The sequence below is a fragment of the Elephantulus edwardii genome, unplaced genomic scaffold (assembly GCF_000299155.1).
Source record: "Elephantulus edwardii isolate Elephantulus edwardi_28Jun2011 unplaced genomic scaffold, EleEdw1.0 scaffold00071, whole genome shotgun sequence".
NCBI classification, from domain to species: domain Eukaryota; kingdom Metazoa; phylum Chordata; class Mammalia; order Macroscelidea; family Macroscelididae; genus Elephantulus; species Elephantulus edwardii.
The window spans coordinates 9125981-9147958 of NW_006399821.1; positions in this window are offsets into that span (position 1 = coordinate 9125981).

Here is a 21978-nt window from a genome sequence, read left to right on the forward strand (position 1 = left end):
GAAACCCAAGTTTTCTGTAGATTTTCATTAAAATCAGAATAAAATAATATTAAAAAGTGATTAATTAGTGACATTCTGTCTAGGGACACATATTTTTTTAAGATCCTGAAGCCATGCTTGAACACATGGCCCTATGGATGCATATCATCCTCCTTCTCCCCACTAGAATCTAGTAAGTAAGTCTGGTTGTGATATACAAAACTCTGTTGAAATAGATATATTGATAATTATGACTTTTAGAGTCTTTGAGATTATTCTGTGAACTTTTTGACCCTCAATTGTACTATCACTGTACTTGTGAGTAATTTTATATTATGAATTGTCTTAAAAATCTGACTGATTCATAGCTGACCCTCTATTGTACTTCTAAGGCTATAAATCACAGTGGAGATTTCTCATCTACCTCCTGAGGAACTGTTAGTGGATTCAAATTGTCAGAGACGCTTAGCTGCACAATATGCTATAGACTATGCTGTCAGAGCTCCAAGATTGAGAGTAAACACCAGAAATCATTCCTAACCCAGAGGCAGGGTATCTTTGAGGTTTGATTCCATCGTGACTCTAAGGGATAAAAATGGCAATCTCCTCCCCAAATTTACAACTTCAGTAATTCAATGGGAGTTCATCTATGAGTCCTTTCTGACTTAAGAGCAATGAGTTGAGTTCTTCATCTGGTTAAATACTCCACAGAAAACTAACCTGTCTTAACTCATAAGTCTTTTCCTCCCACTTGTTCTTCCTAAAAAAGTTCATTATCAACCAAGTCTTTATGATAGTGACTGTGTATTCCTTCTATCTTCCTTTGACACTTCTTGCATTGTTCAAGATTTTTGCCCATAGAATAGTTCATATTGGAATTTGAAGTTTAAATTTGTTCAGAAGTTCTTTCAGCTTGAGCCAACCATGTTCTTCCCTTTTGGTTTTTAACTCCAGCTCTTTGTACATTTTGTTATAATGATTTGCTTTGTCTTCTTGAGCTACCTTTTGATATCTTCGGTTCATCTCTCTTACATCAGCCTTTCTTCTCATTGTTTGGGCTTCTTTAAATTCTAGTGCAAGTTTCAGTGTCTCTCCTACCACCTCTTTTGGTCTTTCTTGTCTTTAAAATGATCTTTTGCTTTCTTCATGGATGATGTCCTTGATGTCCTGTCACAGCTCAGGTCATTTAATCAAATCTATTCTTAAATTCAGCTAAGATAGACTTAAGTTATATTTTGGTTCTCAACTTGTTTTAATTTTCTTTAGCTTCAATTTGCACAGAATTGGTGGTCTGTGCTGCAGTCAGCTCCTGGTCCTTTTTGGTTTCTGATTTTTACTTTTTCGCTCTTTCCATGGATATAATTGCTGCGGGCTGCTCCAGTCGGGAGGGGCTTATAAGCCTGAGGTCTAGGGTCTCGAAGAGGCAACACGAATGTGGGTAGAAGTTCGGCGAAGGGACGATGGAAGAACACAAGTCAAACAGTCACGTGATCTTGATGATTTTAATTCTGAGTCATTCTAATTCCCCTTCTTCTTTCTTCCCTGCTTTTCCTTTTCCTTTTCCCTGCTTATTACATTTAACATAATACATTTATATTCCATTTTTACAATTAGAGGCTTAATCAACAGCCAGAAAAACAAGAGTAAGAATAAAGTTTACATTATTTTCTTACACACAGCTATTTTTTATGGTCATTGTTCCTTGGAGAGCATGAAAGGCTATTCTTAATGGTCATGGTTCCTTGGTAATTGGAGAGCCTGGTAGACAATGGCTTTTCGCTTAAACATTTTCTTTTTAAACCTGTTTTTAAACCTGCTCTTCAACCTGGTTTGGTAGCAAAGTTACAAAGTAAAAAAGTTACATTTTAAATTTAAGCTGATTTACGTTTTTAGCTAAATTTACAATATTATTTATTTCCATTCAAAAGACAACACTTTTACACTTTCCATTATTCCAGGGGTGATCACTATCTCAATAAGGGGGTTTTGGTTTATAAAAAAGATGTTTTGAGTCATAATATCGCCCAAATTCACCATTCCAACCTCATGTTTCATGATTTATTTTACCACTTATACCTTTCATAACATCTTCCCTCTGGTCACTTTTAAACCTTTTGAAAAACATATCCCAAAAACCATCAGGGTGTTTTGCATTAAATTCATCATATTTTCCAATATATGAAAGAGGTTTATCTGTAGGCTCTGGAACTCTGTAAGGGCCTCTCCCAATAGGGGGCTGCCACAAACAACCATTACCTAACAGATAAACAATTCTTCCACCTGGTGTTCTCATGGTGGGGGGCAAGGGTTTGGGTTTTTCCTTTGAAGGAGTTCTCATAAGCCCTAGAAATCTAGGAGTCTCTGGAGTGGTCATCTCTAGGATTTCCACCATGAATTCTTTTTGTTATAATGCATCTATGAATTCCCTTAAAATCATATTATTCTTGAGAAGTTTTAGTAATACTAAAAGAACCGGAGGTAATGTTTGCGTATCAAAGCCGTCACCTCCATTTAGTTCTTTCTGGGAACATCTAACAAACTTTTAGTAGGAACACTTTGTGTAAAGAACACAGCCTTTTTTCCCTGTCACACATAGAAAACACAAAGAGACAATAGAAGAGAAATTACAGAAAGGCCAAGAACAATCATGGAGAAAGCACACGTTCTGAGAGGCTGACTTCCTTGAAGTTTTCGCCTCAATGGGGTGATTTTGTCACGCAGACTCCCTTGGAGTTGGTGTGGCATATAATGAGTTTTTATTCCTCCGTAATCTATCAGGAAGGAAGAAATAAAAACTGCACTGAAGGAATTGGCAAAAAATATGCTCAGGAATTGACGTAATATTGACTGACATGTTTGAACAAACCGATTCACCTCTACATGTGCTCATTATCCTATACAAAGAAAATTGGAAGGCAACCGCCTGTAAACAGGCTGAAAGAGATCTACATTTGTTCCAAATTTTTTAAGAATGGTGATGCAATAAAGTGAAGAAATTACTGTGCAATAGAATTAATATCATACTGAAGTAAAATCTCGCTGAAGATTATAAAAAAAAAAATGTCCAGAATAGTACATCAACAGGTAGCTGCCAGAAATTCGATCTGGATTCAGAAGAGGCCTGAAGAATATCATTGCTTTTGTCAGATAGATCTTAGCTGAAAATAGATGATACCAGAAAGATGTTTACTTGTGTCTTATGTATTATAAAAAAATGACTTTGTAGATCATAACAATTATGGCTAACATTGAAAAGGGGGGGAATTCCACAATATTTAATGATGCTTATGCAAAACCTACATCATAGACCAAGAAGCAGTCATCTGAACAGAAGAATGCAACACTGAAGGAAGGTTTAAAATCAAGAATAGTGTACATTAGGGTTGTATAATTTCTCTGACATATTCTTTCTGTATGCTGAAAAAAATAATTTGAGAACATGAACTATATGAAGAGAAATATTCCATCAAGATAGAAGGAAGACTCCTCAACAATCTATATTATACAGATAGAACAACTTTGCTTGCAGAAAGGGAAGAAGACTTGAAGCATTTACAAGCACTTATAAGTACTTATTTAAAAGATCAAAGACCTGTAAATTAAAAGACTTTAATATGGATTACATTTCAACATTAAAAAACTGCCAAAAGTTTAATAAGACAGCAAGTAATAAATGTTGGAGAGGATGTAGTGAGATATAAACTCTAACATTGTTGGTGGGATTGTACAACAGTACAACCACTCTGAAAGGCAGTTTGGTGAAAAGCTGAGCATAGAAATTCCATATGACCCAGCTATTCCACTGCTTGGAATATACCCCAAGAAAATGAGAACTGAGGTACAAATGGAAACTTGTACACTAATGTTCATAGCATTATTATTCACCATCATAAGAACATGGAAACAACCCAGATGTCCAGTCACAATGGAATGGATTGAGAAGTTGTGATACATTCATATAATGGAATACTACGCAGCATGCAGGAGCAATGATTTTGTAAATGACTAACTTGGGAGGGACTGGAGAGCATTATGCTGAGTGAACTAATTCAGTCCCATAAGGACAAATATTGTATAAAACCATTATTGTAGTATGAGCATGAGGATCCAAGGTGTGTGTGTGTGTGTGTGGGAGGATGGAAATAGAGGGGTGAGGATGGGTGGGAGGTAGGGTATTAATCTTAGGGTTGCACAATTTGATGGGTGGGTGGGGTGAAGGAAATGGGAAGAATCTTTTGTAGAAAACAATGTATTCAAACTTTCTAAATAAATCGGAATAAATAAACAAAACGAAAACCACCAAAATTCCTCACCATTGAACCAATAGGCAACATCACAATAGACAAAAGATTAAGATTGTCAATAACTTAATTTTTCTTAAACCCACATTTAATATTCATGGTAGCAGCAGTCATGAAATAAAAATACATTGCATTGGAAAATCTATTGTCAAGGATATCTCTAATGTGCTAAAGAACAAGGACATCATTAGTTTAAAGACTAAGGAGCACATGATCCAATTCATGCTATTTTAAATGGATTTTTAATGCATTTGAAAATTGAAGAATAAATAAGAGAACTAAAGAAAAATAGATGTCTGAATTGTATTGTTGGTGAAGAGTCTTGAATATACTGTGAAGTGCCAAAAGAAGAAGCAAATCTATCTTGGAGGAGGAAATGCCACTAGAGTGATCCTTAGAGGCAAAGGAAGTGAATTTTCATGTCACGTACTTTGAATATGTTGTCAGGAGAGTCTGCGTCTTGGAAAAGGATATCATACTGGGAAAGATTAATGAAAGAGTGGAAGACCCTCAACAGGATGAACTGACACAATGACTATAAAAATTGGTGCAGACATGGCAGAGATTGTGAGGATGGTGCAGGTCAGGCAAGATTCAGATATATTGTTCAAGGGGTTGCTGTGAATTGGAGTTTACAGAATGGTTCTTAACATAACTTATAAGTCACTATTGTCAAGTTAGAACTGACTCATAGCTGATATTCCAGTAAGACTTTGGGGGAGGGGGTTTAAATTACCTGAGTGGAGATTGCCCATCTTTCACCAGCGACCCACTGGTGGATCTAGTCCAAGACTGAGGGTTAGCAGTGTAATTCTATATGGACTATAGCACTAGGGCTCCTGTACTTCTCTGCAGATAGTGCAGACAAGCACCTGGAAAGTGAGCAGGGAGGCCCTCGTAGTCAGTGGAGCACTCTGTGGCTTACTCCACATGGCCAACCCGGAGCCCATGGTGACATGGCACAGAAGAAAACCTGAGCTAGGTGCTCATGTCAATGCAGATACTCATCTCCCTAGTCCAGTATGACCCCATGGATAATAATGTTGGCCTAGTGGAAAGGAAGTTATGCTACCAAGCCAAAGGTGGGTGATTTTCATCTGTGGCCCTTGGCCAGTTTCAAATTGTTTCCTGTCAAACATTCTTCTAGGTGGTATAGCACTCGTCTGTGCGTTGCTGTACAGAGGTAAATCGTGGTTGCTGTGATGCTGAAGACTGTGACAGTGATGTGCCAATTGTGGTAATGGGTACCCATGGTAGACAGTGTTGGCTGGAGCTTCCCGACTAAAACAAGCCTGGAAGCAGGAGCGGCAGCCACTTATGAAATGGCTTGCCTCTGGAAACTCTATGTGCGAACAGTGCTCAGGATGTTTGTTCATAGGGTTGTTATGAGTCATCTATGACTCAACGGCACCAAACACAACAACAACATGAACACTTCATGTGCTTTAAAACATATGGACTATCTGGATGTACCATCATTCATGCTCTTGTCTCTGAAAATACAGGGTCCAACTCCAAACCAATATCAGTCACATGTTGGATCTGCTTTTTTCAAGGCATTTCTAATCTGTCTGCAGCTGCTTTGTAACTCCAAACTCAGACCAAATCCAGTATAATTGTCTGTTGTGACTGAAGACAATCCTCCACTAAAGTTCCAACACTGTATATCTTAATGGAGAGGAAATTGGCCATCTTTCTTTCAAAGAACATCATGATGATGTACATATAACAGACAAACTGACCTTGAAATATCTTTATTATTGTTGGGATGCTGACGCCTAATGTGGCCACAGTATATATTTGGAGACTAAATGTAAATGTTCCGAAGTGTATTGAACTGTAATGGAATTGTTTGAAACCATGGCTAGAACCTAAACCAAGAGTCAGTAGTGGTGATGTGTGATTATTAGAAGTGGATTGCAGCGTGGAGAGAAATCAATGGACACACAGAGAGTGACACATGCAGAGAGTGACACACACAAGAGTAAGCAGGACAGCTTGAATTTGAGTAAGAACTGCTATTAAAGCAACTATATTGAGAGCTGTGGGAAGCAGTGAGCCTCAGCAAGAAGTACAAAGCCTCTGCGGGGAGCTGCCAGCCTTGGTGGGGAGCAGCAAGTGATAGGGGAACCCACCCTCCAGGAGCAAGCATGACAGAAGGAATTTGAGTGAGGTCCTTTGGTGGGGTGGGGGTTGATTGCTGATTTCTTGACCACTTGGAACCCCTTCACCTTAAGCAGGAAGGAGTGGGAAAACTGAAGCTTGACTGGGGTGGCAGACCCAGTTCTCAAGGAGAAAACCAAGGCTTTCTGGTTTTCCATTCAGGTTCCCCTGCTTTTCCCACCCCTGCACGTACATCTGTGTGCTCACCGCTCCCCCCCACCCCTGCATACATCTACATGTATGTCCACCCTATGTATGTCTGTGTGCATGTGCCAGCCCAAACTTCTTCTGAAGCAGTGAGACCAAGAACTGGCTATCACCTCAGGCATGAAAAACTTGACCACAACAATGCCACTAAAGAGGCAGGCTACTTCATATCCTACACAAGCCTAAAGCATGATGTCACCACCCAAAAATGACACAGTGTCAGTGGATTTCCTGAAGCCAGAAAATCTGATGGAACTTTCTAACACAGAATTTAAAAGAAAAATTATTTAATATTTTCAGTGAGTGAAAGACAAAGTTGAAGAATTACCAGACACTGAAAGCAAAAACCAGGAGGAGCTTAAAAAAATATCCAAAACAATGCAAATAAAACATACAATGCATTAAAGGCTCTGAAAAAACAAAAACCACAATCCAAAATATAAGGTCAAATGTTTCAGATGCTGTCTACATGACAGAGGGATATATGAACAGAGTTGAAGAGATAGAACGCAGAACCAATGAAATAGAAGGTAGACTTGTCATCACTGATATGCTAGAACAAAAAGCAGAATAAAAAAGAAGGAAAAGAATAAAACATAAGAATAACGTGGAACACTATCAAGAGAAAGAATATGCATGTCACTGGAATCCCAGAACAGGAAGAAGCAAGTAAAAGCACCAAAAAAGTTGTGGAAGAATTATTAGAAGAAAACTTCGCAGGCATAATGAAGAATAAGAGAATATACATTCCAGAATTGGGGAGGGGAGGAAGTTGAGCAAACACCATAAAGAACTGACCCCAAAAGAAAAATACCAAGGCATATCATAGTCAAATTTGCCAAAATGAAAGATAAGGAGAAAATTCTGAAAGCAGTGAGGGAGAAACAAAGAGTAACCTATAAGGGAGAGCAGATAAGACTAAATGCAGGTTTCTCAATAGAAACCACGTGAGTAAGAAGACAATGGAATGGCATATATGGAACACTCAAAGAACACAACTGTCAACCAAGACTACTTACTGTCCCCAGCAAAATTGTCCATCAAATAGGAAAGAAAGATCAAGATATTCCCAGAAAAACAGATCCTAAGCGATTTTGTAAAAGCAAGACCAGTAGAGGTGCCACAGAAAGCAGAATTAACTAAAGTAACTAGCAACAACACCAAAAAGAACTCAACAAACAAAATTATAGCAATAAAACCTTGCCTCTCAATAATCAAACTGAATGTGAATGGTTTAATTGCACCACTGAAGAGGAAAAGAGTAGCAGATTAGATTAAAAAAAACCACAACAAAACCAAAACAAAATCCCTCAGTATGCTGTCTACAAGAGACACAGCTGAAAAATGAAGATAGATTAAAAATAAAAGGGTGGGAAAAATATACAAAGCAAAATGAACCAGAAAAAAGCAGGAGTGGTGATATTAATCTCTGATAAAATAAAATTCCATACAAAATCCATCAGAAAGGACAAGGAAGGTCACTACATAATGCTTAAAGGGTCAATAGAACAAGAGGACATAACAATAATAAATATTTTGCACCAAATGAAAGACTTGCAAAATATATAAAATAAACATTAGCAAAACTGAAAAATAAATAGACAACACTATTATAGTAGATGGAGATTTCAATACATCACTCTCAAGAAAAGATAGAACTACCAGAAAGAAACTCAACAAAGATGCTGAAGAATTAAATCACACAATAAACCAACTCGATCTCATAGATATTTAAAGGCTAATGCACCCCCAAAAAGCACAATACACCTTCTTGCCCAATGTGCATGGAATGCTCTCCAGAACAGATCACATTTTAGGTCACAGGGCAAGCATCAAGAAATTAAAAAAAACATTGAAACAATACAAAGCATCTTCTCAGACCACAATGCTACAAAATTAGAAATTAATAACAAGAGGATAAAGGAGAAAAACCATATATTTGGAAGCTGAACAACACCTTGCTTGAACATGAGTAGGTACTAGAAGAAATAAAAATGTAATTAAAATGTTTCTTGAAAAAAAATGACAATGAACTCACCACTTACTAAAACCTCTGGGAAACAGCAAAAACAGTAATTAGAGGTCAATTTATAGCAATAAGTAAACACATCATAAGGCAGGGAAAAAAATGACCATTGACTCTTTAAACCAAAATCTTCAACAAATTTAAAAAGAACAGCAAGAAAACCTGACACTTAAAAAAAAGAACAAATACCTGAAATTATAAAAACTAGAACAGAAATAAATGAAATAGAAAGCAGAAAAACAATTGAAACCATCCATAAAACTAGGAGTTGGTTCTTTTATAAAAACTAGAACAGAAATAAATGAAATAGAAAACAGAAAAACAATTGAAACCATTCATAAAACTAGGAGTTGGTTCTTTTAAAAGGTCAATAAAATCAACAAACCATTAGCAAAACTAGAAAAGGAAAAGAAGTAAAAAAACAAATAATCTGAACAAAAGGTGAAAGGGCAACATCATAACAGAACCAACTAAAAAAAGGGGTTATCAATGAAGTATTATGGAAAAACTATACCTAAACAAATATGAAACCTAGAGGAAATGGACAAATACTTAGAAATTCATAACCTACCTAAATTGACAAACTGAAATTGAACACCTGAACAGACCCATTAAAAAGGTAATAAAACAACTTCCAGCCAAAACCCCCCCTGAACCAGATGGTTTTACAAGTGAATTTTATCAAACATTCAAAGAAACACTGTCCCCAATTATATATAAACTATTTCAGAAAATAGAAAAAGATGGAATTCTCCATATTCATTTTATGAAGCAAACATATCCTTGATACCAAAACCAAGTAAAAACACCACCAAAATAGAAAACTATAGGCCAATATCTCTCATGAACAAAAATGTAAGACCCTGAATAAAATCCTGGCCAATAGAATCCAATGATACATCTATGAAATGATTCACCATGACCAAGTGGGATTCATAACAGGTATACAAGGATGGTTCAACATAAGAAAGACAATCAATGTAATTAATCACATTAACAAAGCGAAGAACAAGAACGACATGATCCTATCAATTTATGCAGAAAAAGCCTTTGACAAAATCCAACACCCTTTACTGATTAAAGCACTCAATGAAATCGGATTAGAGGGGAATTTTCTCAACATAGTAAAATGTATATATGCAAACTTGAGAGCCAACATTGTTCTCAATGGAGAGAGATTAAAGGCATTCATTTGAGAACAGGAACTAGGCAATGATGCCCACTATCACCTTTCCTACTCAATATTGTATTGGAAGTCTTAGCAAGAGGATTAAGACAAGACAAGGAAATAAGAGGTATGCAAATTGGCAAAGAGGAGATAAAATTATCACTCAATGCAGATGATATGTTAGTATACTTAGAAAACCCTAAAGACTGAGCAAGAAAACTACTGGACATAGTTGCCCAATTCAGCAAAGGGGCAGGATAGAAGATCAACATACAAAAATCAATTGGATTTCTCTACAGTGACAAAAAGAATACAGAACTGGAGCTAAGAAAGCAATACCTTTCACAAAAGTTAATCACAAGTTAAATACTTGATAGCAAATTAATCAGTAGCATTTATTCCAAGATAATTACAAAATATTATAATTACAAGAAACAAAAAGAGATCTGGAGAAATGGAAGAATATACCTTGCTAATAGAGAGGAAGACTCAAATTGTGAAAATGACAATACTATCAAACGCAATTTACACATTCATTGCAATCCCAATACAGATACCAATTCCATTCTTCAATGAGATGAAAAAGGCAATCTCCAGTTTCATTTGGAATGAAAAGAGGCCCCAAATAAACAAAGCAGTCCTTAAAGAGAGACACAAAGTACTAGGCATCTCACTCCCTGATTTCAAATCCTACTACAATGCCATGGTGGTCAAGACAGTATGGTTCTGGTACAACGACAAACACATAGATCAATGGAATAAAATTGAGAACCCAGAAATCAGTCTATCTGCCTATGGTCAACTGATTTTTGACAAGGGGATAAAATCAGTTACGTGGGGAAATGACAGCCTTTTTAACAAATGGTGTTGGTAAAATTGGAAAACTATCTGCAGAAAACTCAAGCAGGATTCATACACAAAAATCAACTCAAAGGTGATCAAGGACCTAGGCCTAAAACCATTAGAGAAAAACTTGGAAGAACTCTAGAAGCTGTAATCTACTACATAAACAGTCTTCCAATAATCCTGAAAAATTTACAGCCAGAAGAGAATAAACTAGATATATGGGAGCTTCTTTTTAAAATTATTATTATTATTATTATTAATTTTAATGAAAATTTACAGAGACTTTGTATTTCCATTCATTCTTTGTTGCACCTATTTCCCTGCACCCCCACCCCCAGTTCGCTCTTCTCTTTGAAAAGTAAAAGAAAAATTCTTTCATTGTTATATAATCCCTCCCCCTAAGTCCACTCAACTATGCAGCCTTCATTCTGGAGTCCTGTCATGACTATAATACCTATCACATAAACCTTTTAAACAGTTCTCTGCCTTATCTGTTTCAATGCAGTATACATTATTTATCCTATCTTTCTCCATCTCCCCCCAACCATAATAAAGGGGAGCTTCTAAGAATCAAATCCCTATGCACATCCAAAAACTTCTCCAACAGGATAAAAAGGGAAGCCACAGACTGGAAAAAAAATATTTGGTAATGACATGTCTGATAAGGAACTTATATCTAAAATTTTTAAAATACTGGAGCACCACAACAAGGTAAAGGTAAACAACCCAATCGCAAAATAGGCACAGGATAGGAACAGATACTTCACCAAAGAAGACATTCAGATGGCGAACAAACACATGAAGAAATGTTCAAAATCCCTACCTCTTAGGGAGATGCAAATCAGAACAACTATGCAATATCATCTCATCCCAGTAAGAATAGTAAAATTTAACAGAACGGCAAATAACAAATGCTGGTGAGGTTGCAGAGAAACTGGAACACTTAGTCACTGTTGGTAAGAGTATAAAATGTTGTAACCAGTATGGAAGGTAGTATGGCGCTTTCTCAAAAAGTTGCAAATAGAGATACCATTTGATCCAGCAATTGCACTACTGGGAATATACCCTAAAGGGACCATAACCAATATCCAAGCAGATATATACACACCCATGCTTATTGCGGCTTTGTTCATAATAGCAAGAAGTTGGAAACAACCCAAGTGCCCATAAACAAACAAATGGATAGAGAAGTGGTGGTATGTTCACACAATGGAATACTATGCTGAATTGAAAAACAAGAAACTCATGCAATATTATTAAAAATGGGTGACCCTGGAGAACACTATGCTGAGTGAAATACCTCAGTCACAAAAAGAAAAATACTGCATAGTGCCACTGTTTTAAAGAAAGACCGATATCGGAATTAAGGAGAAACTAAGAGGGGATAAATAATGTATACTGCATTGAAACAGATGAGGGAGAGGACTTTTTAGGAGAAATATGTTGTTGTTGTTATGTGCCGTCGAGTCGCTTGCGACTCATAGAGACCCTATGTACAACAGCCCTAAACTCTGCTCTGTCCTGTGCCAATCGCGCTGTCTCTGACACTTCCATCCCGATTATCCCAGTCACTGAATCAATCCACCTCATAGAGGGCCTTCCCCTCCTGTGCTGTCCCTCCACCCTCCCAAGTATGATGTCCCTCTCCAAGGACCTATCTCTCCTCACAACATGTCCAAAGTGTGTTAGACGGAGCCTCAGAATCCTTGCCTTCAAGGAGCCACCCGGTTTAACCCTTTCCAGGATGAATCTGTTTGTTTTCCTAGCAGTCCATGGTATTCTCAATACTCTTTTCCAGCACCACAGCTCAAAGGCATCAATTCTCCTTCTGTCCTCCTTTGGTCATTGTTCAACTCTCTGATGCATGACAAGTGATTGCAAAGACCATGGCCTGTATCAAACGCACCTTAGTCTCCAGAGAGGAGAAATATATGATTTGATATTATTGTCATGACATGAGTCCAGAGTGAAAGCTACATCGTAGAGTGGATTTGGGTGAAGGATTTTATAATGATTTTTTTTTTTTTTTTTACTTTTCAAAGAGAAAAGCAAACTGGGGGAAGAGGAGGGTAGGGACGAAAGTATGTAACAATGAATGAATGGAAATTTAAAGTTTCTGTAAACTTTCATGAAAATAATAAAAGAGAGTTGTTGTTCTTGTTATGTGCCATAGAGTTGCTTATGACTCATATTGACCCTATGTACAAGAGCTCTAAATGCCGTTCTATTCTGTGCCAGTCTAGCCATCTCAAATGCACTCATTCCCACCACTCCAGTCACAGAATCGATCCATCTCATCAAAGGTCTTCCTCTCCTGCGCCGCCCCTCCATTCTGCCAAACATGATGACCCTCTCCAGGGACCAGTTCCTCCTTGCAACAAGCCCAAAGTATGTCAGACGAAGCTTCAGAGTACTTGACTCCAAGGAGCTTTTCCGGCTTCACCCTCTCTAGGGCAAACCTGTTTGTTCTCGAAGCAGTCCATAGTATATTCAACACTCTTCTCCAGCACCACAGGTCAGAAAGGAAAAAAAAAAAGAACTAGGTTGCAATTATAGCACCCAGAAAGGTCAGAGTAGCAGACACAGGGGTCTGAGCTATAGGAAGTTACAAAATTAAGGTTGCATAGTGGAGTGTACTCAGGGCGGTGGGAGGGGTGCCGAGGGATTGTATAACAAAGAAGGAGTTTTGCTTTTCAAGGAGAGGAGCGAGCCTGGGCAGGGGGTGGTGGGTGGGGCTGGGCAGGGAGAAGAGTGCAACAATGAATGAATGAAAATAAAAAAATCTCTGTAAATGTTCATAAAATTAAAATAAAACTTTTAAAAAACAACAAAAACATATAAGCTACAATCATTAAATCACTGGCTTCTTAGGAGCTATGGCTTGCACATTTTAAAAAAACAGTACATCGTGTAAACATCTCTCTGTGTGTTTTTATATACATCGAGGTTTGACTCATGGCTCACTCTTCAGTTTTCAGAAGAAGTAAATCACACAGGAGGAGATTGCCCATCATTCTTTCACAGAGCAGCTGGTGGTTTTGAACTTTGGTGTTGAACCTTTGGGTTTACAGCACTACTCCTTACATCTAAGATACCAGAGCTCCCTACAATTAAAATAAACATATATACGCTATAAATAAATAAATAAATAAATAAATATATATGTATGTTGTTGTGTGTCTTCAAGTCAGAACTGACCCATACCCGACCCTTCAGTGGGTTTTCAGAAGTAGTTAATCACATGAAAAGAGATTGCCCATCCTTCATCTGTGGAGCAGCTGATGGATTTGAACTGCATGCCTTCAGGATTATAGCGGAGCTTCTTATCACTAGGCCACCAGACTGCCTTTATTTCTATATGTGTGTTTATCTCTCTCTCTATTTGTTGTTGTTATCTGTCATTGAGTTCTGACTCATAGTTCACCCTCTAGTTATTTTTTAATTGAGATTTTGAAGAAAGTTTATAGACAACTTGGGTTTACATTTATTCCTTGTTGCACATGTTCCTCCTTCCCCCATCCAATTTGCTTTTCTCTTTGAAAAAAAAAAAATCTTTCATTGTTGTACAATTCCCCACCCATACCCAGTCTACTGCACATCTTATTCTGGACTGTTGTCATACAAATAATACCCAATTGTATATTCCTTTTAAGCAGTTCTTTCCCTCATCTGTTTCAATGCAGGGTACATTATTTAACCCCTCTTTTCTTAGTTTTCCCCCACCCTCAATGTAAGTCCTGTTTTACAACAGTGGCATTACACAGTATTAGTCCTTTTGTGACTGAGATATTTCACTCAGCATAATGCCCCCCAGGGTGACTCATATATATAGTATTTCATGGGTTCCTTGGTTTTCAGTACTGCATAGTATACAATTGTGTGAATATACCACAGCTTCTCTATCCATTTATTTGTTGATGGGCACTTGGGTTGTTCCCATCTCTTTGCTATTGTGAACAAAGCCACAAAAACATGGGTGTTCATATATCTGCTTGGGTGGCAGTTATGGTTGCTATAGGGTATATTCCCAGTAGTGAAATTTCTGGTTCAAATGATATTTCTATTTGCAGCTTTTTGAGAAAGCACCAAACTGCCTTCCATAGTGGTTGCACCATATTATACTGCCACCAACAGTGAATAAGGGTTTCAGTTTCTCCACAACCTTGCCACCTGCATTTCTAGAACATGAACAGACTTCCAAGAATCTTGAAAAACCTACAACCAGGAGAGAATAAAATAAATGAATGGGACCTTCTACGAACCAAATCCTTATGTACATCAAAAATCTTCTCCAATAGGGTAAAAAGGAAAGTCACACACTGAAAAATTTTTTTTTTTGTGACGACATGTCTGATAAGGGACTTACCTCTAGAATTTATACAACAAGATAAATGGAAACAACCCAATTGCAAAATGGGCACAGCATAAGAAGAGACAATTCACCAAAGAAGACATTCAGATGGTGAACAAACACATGAAGAAATGTTAAAAATCCATAGCTCTAAGAGAGATGGAAATCAAAATAACTATGAGATATCATCTTACCCTGGTAACAATAGCAAAATTCAACAGAGCAGCAAACAACAAAGGCTGGCTACGTTGTGGAGAAACTGGCACCTTCTAATTTTCAGATGCAGTAAATCACAGTAGAAGAGTTACCATCTTTCTATCACAGAACAGCTGGTATATTTGAACTGTGTGTCTTTGCATTGGCAGCACCACTCCTTACCACTAAGCCACTAGATCACCCTACATGTATATATAAATATATACACATAGATATACAAACACAAAGATATGTATACGTGTGTGCTTGTGTATATGTATATAGTCTGTAAGGTTTCAGAGGTTAACAATCTTTTTTGATTGTCCCTCTTTCTTCTGAGGAACAGCTGGTGAATGTGAACTACCAATCTTTAGATTATTAGCCAGATACATGTATACCCTCTTTCTTTCTCTTTATATTGTTACTTATGTGCCATTGACTCTTCTGTGACTCATAGTGACCATATGTACAATAACTCTGAACCTTGCCCTATCTTGGTCAAGCCTCAGCGTCTCCAACAAACTCATATCCATTAACCTAGTTACTGTGTCAGTCCATCTCATCCAGGGTTTTCCTCTCATGCACTGTCCCTCCACCTTTTCAGGCATGATGTCCTTCTCCAGGGAATGGTCCCTTCTGATCACATGTCCAAAGTATGAGAAATAGAACTTCAAAATCCTTCACTCCTGATTTCATCCTCTCCAGGACAGATCTGTTTGTTCTCTTAGCCATCCATGTTAAACAGTGGTATGTTAAAGAATAGCATGTCAAACACTCTTCTACAGCACCACAACTCAAAGGCATCAACTCTTCTTCCATCAACTCTAGTCATTGTCCAGATCTCTGATGCATAGCAAGTAATTGTGAATAACGGCCTGAATCAGGTGAAACTTAGTCTCTGGATTTCTTTATATATTTACATATAATGTCCTGGTGGCTTAATTTATTTGGGAATCTTCTAACCAAAAGGGCACACCTCTGGAGATTTACAGCCTCCTGAAAACCTGCTGGAGGGTAAATTGTGAGTCCATTCAGACTCCAAGGCAATGAGTTGAATTAAAGAAAAAAAAAGAAAAGAAAAGAAAAAGGATTGGTTGGAAGAAAGTTTATGGTGCTCTCCCAAATAAGAAATTATGATTCCTTCCCCAGTTTATGGGAGATATTTTAATGAATTTTAAAAGCTGTAAACATATTTTAGGAAAACAATATAATTTCAGTCTTTTAATATTTGTTGAGACTTGCTCTATGGCTTAGCATAAGGCCCAACTTTATCTGTGTTCCACATGTTACACATAAGGTATTCTTCAGATTTAGAGTATTGTGCAATATATCCCAATTAGATAAATTTGGTTAATTATATTGTTTAAATTGTCAACAGTCCTGTTAATTTTTAATGCGCATGGCTTATCAGGTACTGAAAGAAAGTGTAAAAATCTCCAGCTGTAATTGTCAATTTGTCACTTTTCCAATTGTCAGTATTTGTTTTTAATAATTTGAAGCAAGGTATTAGATACATACCAATTTATAATTTCTCTAATGTCTGCTGAATTTACCCTTTTAGCATTACAAAATAAAAATATCTCTCTTTATCTAGTAATACTTCTTGCCTAAAGTCTACTTTGTCCAATATTGATGTAATCACTCTTGCTTTCCTTTGGCTAACACTTAGATAGTGTCTACTTTCCTTTTACTGTCAATTTTATAAGCAGCATGTGAGGACATCTTGTTTTTATTATTAACATTTTTATTATTGAAAAGTTAATTTGCAAAGTACATGCAAGAAGAAAAGTAACTGCACCAGATAGGAAAGACTAGGGTGGACCTCTTTCTGAATGTCTAGTGTCCTTTGTCTTAAGATTTGGTGCAATAAGTCATTAAAGATGTAATAGGATGAATTCTTAACAAGGAAGTTGCAAAGAAAATTAAAAAAAGATGCTAACTTGTTGTTATTAACAATATTGTGATCATTCAATATGTTCTGTGTGATACCAGTGCTCCGAGATTCACTGAAGTCTTGACTGCCATTGTTGTTATTTGGCCTTGCAGTGGATTCTGACTTAATATGGCTGTGTGCTTGCAGAGAGCTGCTCCAGAGGGCTTTAAATCTTTTGGATGCAGATTGCCAGGTGTTTCTGCTGGTAGTCAAACCATTTGTGTCACCCAGTATGTGATATATGTTATAAATGTTTGTGTTTGAAAAGAATACTTTCCATTTTAATAGGCTTATTACTGTCCTTATTACTATGTTGTCCTAGTCCATGCTTCTAATGTTGTTATGTGCCATCAAGTTGACTAAAACTCACAGCAACCTTATGCACAATAGTTCTGAACCCTGCTCTGTCCTGAGCCAATCTTACTGTGTCTGACACGTTTACCCTCATTACCTCAGTTAGTGTGTCAATCTGTCTCCTCCAGGGTCTTCCTCTCTTATGCTGTCCCTCCACACTTTTAAGCATGATATCCTCCTCCACAGACTGGTCCCTCCTGGCTACATGTCCAAAGTAAGTGAGAAGAAGTCCAAAATCCTTGCCTCCAAGGATCTGCTTTACTTCATCCTCTATAGGACAGAACTGTTAATTCTGTTGGCATTTATGGTTTGTTCAATTCTCTTCTCCATCACCATAACACAAAGGCATCAGTTCTTTCATACTTGATCTTTGTCCAGCTCTCTGATGCATAGCAAGTAATTTCAAAGACCATGTCTTGAATTTGGTGCACCTTAGTCTCTAGACTGACAACCTTGAACTTTAGCACTCTGGAGAGGTCCCTGACAGCAGATTTTCCTAATCCAATTTGTCTTTTGGTTTCCTGACTGCTTGTACCAAGAGTGTTGATTGTAGAACTGAGCAAGCTGAAATTGTGAAGAATCTCAATCTCTTTATCTATCATGATGCTGCCTAATGGTTCAGTGGAGAAGATCTTCATTTTTCTAGATGTTTTGCTTCTATCCATATTGAAGACTACAGTCTTTGACCCACTGAAACAAATTTCAGGCCCTCCTTAGTTTCAGCAAGTAAGGTTGTGTTATCTGCATAACACAGGTTGTTGATGAGTCTTCCTTCAATCCTCATGCCATATTCCTTGTCACAAAGTCCAGCCTCCAAAATGATCTCTTCTGCATACAGATTGAAAAGATATGGAGCTAGAACACACTCCTGACACATTCCCTTTCTAATTTTGAACCATGCAGTGTTTCCTTGGTCTGTTCTGATGACTGACTCCTGGTCCAAGTATATGTTTCATATGAGCACGATCAGGTATTCTGGGATTTCCATTCTTTCTAGGTTAGTCATAATTTGTTGTGACCCACACAGTTATATGCCTTTGCACATAGTTAATGAAACACAAATAGACATTCATCTGGTAATCTCTGCTTTGGGCCAAGATCCATCTGACATTGGCAATGATGTGCCTCTTCTAAACCTTGGTGTTTTTCTTTTGGGGTCTATTCTATATGTTGTTCGCTCAGCTTCTTGAATATGTATTCTCTCATTCTTCATTATTCCTGGGAAGTTTTCCTCTAGTAATTCTTCCACAACTTCTTCAGTGCCTTTACTTGCTTCTTCCTGTTCTGGGATTCCAATGATGTGCATGTTATTTCTCTTGATGGTGTCCCACATTATTCTTAGGTTTTCTTCTTTTTTCTTCCTTTTTGATTCTGCTTTTTACTCTAGCAGATCAGTGGTGACAATTCTAATTTATATTTCACTGGTTCTGTGTTCGATCTCTTCAACTATGTTCATGTGTCTCTGTATCATATTGACAGCAACATTGGACCTCATATTCTGGATCATTGTTTCTTGTTTTTCCAGTGCCACTCATTCCTCATTTGTTTTATCTGCATTGTTTTAGATTGTTTTTTTAAGCTCCTCCTGGTTTTTGCTTTCAGTGTTCTTCAATTCTTCAAGTTTGTCTTTCACCCATTGAAAATATTCAATCATCGTTCTTTTAAATTCTGCATCAGAAAGTTTCATCAGACTTTCTGGCTTCAGGAAAGCCATTGATACTGGGTCACCTTTTGGGGGTGATATCTTGTTTTGTGCTTGTGTAGGGTATGAAGTAGCCTTGCTTTTTTTGTGACATTGATAGGTTCTTGATTTGAAGACAGTGCTCTAGAAATCAGTGGGGCAGCTACCCTGCTTGTGTTTTTCTCTAAACTTCTGACTCAAGGGAAAGTTCCATTCAGGGCCTGTGAGAGCAGCCTCTTGTAGGTAAGTCAGATCAAGGTGTCCAGATTAAAGGCAAATTGATTGACTGGACATGTAGGCATGGGTGTGGAGCTGAATGGAGCATGGGGAAGGCACGGGGCGGGGGGCAGGGCAACCACAGGGGCTAGTCAACCTTGTGTGGGGACTTCACATAGATTTTAGTTGTCCGGGTGTGCTCCCGAGCAGGGTACCCACTCAAATTCCAGCTGTCTGTCTCCCACCCAGTGGCTTTCACTCAGTCAGTGGCCCTTGCCTAGTGTCCCCACCCAGGTTTTCCTCATCCAGCAGCCCCTGCCCCTATGGGACCCTAGGTCTAGCAGGGCCCAGGAAAACTCAGTCAAATTCCCACTGACCCATTTGCTCTTAGATATAATGCTAAAGGTAATGCTGAAAGACCTTGTGAAGTCTCGACCCATTTTGTTTTGATATGAATTGTTTAGTTACGCTCAAACTATAAGGGAAGAGGTTAAGCCAAATGGTTAATCTCTTAATCTCTACCAATGGCTACAAGAGTATAAAGATACTTTGGTACCATGGAAACAAGTCCTATATACTTGACTAAGGTAATAAGAAAAATTATAGTGATTGAGTAGAACAAGAGAATCAGGCCAAGGTTGAAGACAGTGTCATACAGATAGCTACACAGTGTATTCTAAAGGCTCGCCAACACATCACCTTTTGAGGATTAATTCTTTATTTAATCTATTTTAAGGAAAAGTCTACATGGTGAGAAAGTTAAGTCCTTGGTGACTTTTATATAGTAACATTTAGCAACAATAACAACAACAACATAGAGAGAACTATGTTGGCTTAGCTGACAGAAAGTTGTGCTACCAAGCCCAAGGTGGGTGATTTTAATCTGTGACCCTCATGCTTGGTTTAAATTGTTGTTGTTTTTTTCAAACATTCTTCTAAGTGGTATAACATTGGTCTGTGCATTGCTGTACAGAGGTAACTACAATTATTCAAATATATGAACCAACCATCAGGGCCAAAGAAGAAGAAATAGATGACTTCTACCAATTTTTGCAGTCAGGAATCAATCAAACATGCAACCAAATACTTTTATAATAATGGGTGATTGAACTGAAGGATCCATAGTTGGAAGGCATGAACTTGGTGACAGAAATGAGGCTGGAGACAGAATAACAGAATTCTTTACAATCAATGACCTATTTGTTGCAAACAGTTTTTATGAGAAATATAAATGGTAGCTATACACATGGATATCACCTGATGGTCTACACAGGAATCAAATTCACTATATCTGTGGAAGAAATCAGTGGAGAAGCTTAGTATCTCAGCTGTGAAAACTAGGCTAGAAGCTGATGGTGGAACAGACCATCAACTACTCATGCAAGTTCAAATTGGAGTTAAAGAAGAGAAAATAAAATCCACAAGAACCAAGATTTGACCTTGAGTCTATCCCATCATAATTTAAAAACCATCTCTGGAATAGGCTTGAAGCCTTGAGCTCTAGTGAGTGAAGAACAGATGAGCTGTGGAAGGATATCAAGAATATAATTCATGAAGAATGCAAAAAAGTTCCTGCAAAGACATAGGAGAAATAAAAGACCAAGATGGGTGTTAGAAGAGACTCTGAATATTGTACTACAATGCCAAGAAGCCCAAGAAGAGGAAAGAAAGAAAAAGTTAAGGAGCTGAACAGAAGACTTCAAAAGGCAGCATGGCAAGACAAAGCAAAGTATTATAATGAAATGTGCAAGGAGCTGGAGTTGGAAAATCAAAAGGGATGAACTACTCATCATTTCTTAAGCTGAAGGAACTGAGGAACAAGTTCAAGTATTAAGTTGCAATACTTAAGGATGCTATGAGAAGAATGTTGAATGACCTAGGAAGCAAACTGGAACTCTTACTCACTGTTGGTGGGAGTGTAAAATGGTGCAACCTCTATGGAAGGCTGTATGGTGCTTTCTCAAAAAGTTGCAAATATAAATACCATTTGACCCAGCAATTCCTCTACTGGGAATATATCCACAGAAACCATAACTATCACCCAGGCAGATATAGCACACCCATGTATATTGTGCCTTTGTTTACAATAGCAAGGAGTTGGAAACAACCTAAGTGCCCATCAATACGAATTGATAGAGAAGTTGTGGTATATTCACACAATGGAATACTAAGCTGCATTGAAAAACAAGGAACTCATGCAATATTCTTAAAAATGGGTGACCCTGGAGGACATGATGCTGAGTGAAATATCTCAGTCATAAAAGGACAAATACTGCATAGTGCCACTCGTGTAAAATGGGACTAACATTGGGATTTGGGGGAGACTGAGAAAGATGGGATGATCAGTTTAAAAGTGATATATGATTGGGTATTATGGTCATGACAAGAGTCCAGAATGAAGGGTCCATAGTGGAGTGTACTGGGGTGGGGGTGGGGGTGTTTGTATACCAATGAAAAAATTTTTTTCTTGTTTTACTTTTCAAAGAGAAGAGCGAACTGGGAGGGGGAGGGGTGGGCAGAAAGGAAAAGACCACAATGAATGAATGGAAATCCAAAAT